Genomic DNA, 1,276 nt, shown 5'->3' with positions numbered 1-1,276 from the left:
TTTATTATTATATTGCCGTTCATGAAATAAAACAATATACCTTTTCATGATTGATCCACTGTTTATATGGTCTCAAAATTTTAATACTTTTCCTGTTTTCAGTCAAATATATAAACCAACTTGGTATTAGACAGCAGCACCACAGAAGAGAGTGATTCACATTTGTAAGGATGACATCTTATTTTATGAGACACAGCAAAATTTCAATGAATAAATTCATGAAGGCTCACCTCTGTGTGACCTCTTATCTATCATCTTTTTTATCTAGTACCATTCTAGCTCATTACTGTCATAACAAAAACGGCCATTCTATTTCTCATCTGATCTTATCTGCCCTTTAAAGGAGATGAAACATAAACGAAATCAAGAAGATGGGAAGTCCACTTTTCCTATCTTTAAATGGCTAGCAAGTGCTCTTTTTTTTCCTTTAGCAAGATTTACTGAAAATATCTATCCTTGCTTTTCAATGTTATAGTTCTTAAATGTCCCCTTGTTAATCTATTCCCCACCCACCAAATGCCTGATTAGTTGATTAAGTTCCATTAAATTGCAAAATTATTCCAATAATACCCTGAAGATTGGTGATTGATAAATGAGTATGTGCACCAACTGAGAGCCTGTAAGGCATTTGCAAGGTCAGAGAAAAATCATTGTCATGATGCTAAAGGGTCTCTTAATGACAAGGAGCTGATAGCATACTTCTTCATCGTGCTCTTTCAAGTTCTGGCTCCTAGAATCATAATAAAACACTTTTAAATACAAACTCACATATCTTATTAAGTATTTAGGATTGGAGGCTCATGAGATAACTTGCAGTGAAATTAGCTACCAAAAAGTTCTGATAGAAACCAGATAAATGTGGCAGCTTTACCCCCAGAGAATTAACACTCTGCTTCTCAGTATTGTATAAAAGGAAAAGGGTAGAATTAAAAGGTGAAAATCCACAAGGATGAGGAGATGATACCAGAGATTTGAACAAGTCTATGGAAGACAGAAATTGAAGGGGGGTGGGGTATGGGGGAGGATTGATAAACTAGTTAGAAAAAATAGGTACTATTATTACTTTAAAACTTCAGAATGGGAGGGCAAATGTATTAGTAAAATGTATTTTGGAACAAAAATGATGGCCTTGAACTTGGAAACATGGAGTCTAGTGGTGATAGCGGGGTGTGCAAAACTATCAGCATGATAGTCCTTTCTCTACCTAATAATGCAGGCTGCTATGGGCGTCTCTTTTCACCCATCTCCACCTTCCTCAGGGTCTCTTGGAGCCACT

This window comes from Echinops telfairi, unplaced genomic scaffold (assembly GCF_000313985.2).
Source record: "Echinops telfairi isolate 266 unplaced genomic scaffold, ASM31398v2 ScPeMD7_14;HRSCAF=57, whole genome shotgun sequence".
NCBI classification, from domain to species: Eukaryota; Metazoa; Chordata; class Mammalia; order Afrosoricida; family Tenrecidae; genus Echinops; species Echinops telfairi.
This window is presented reverse-complemented; position numbering follows the sequence as displayed.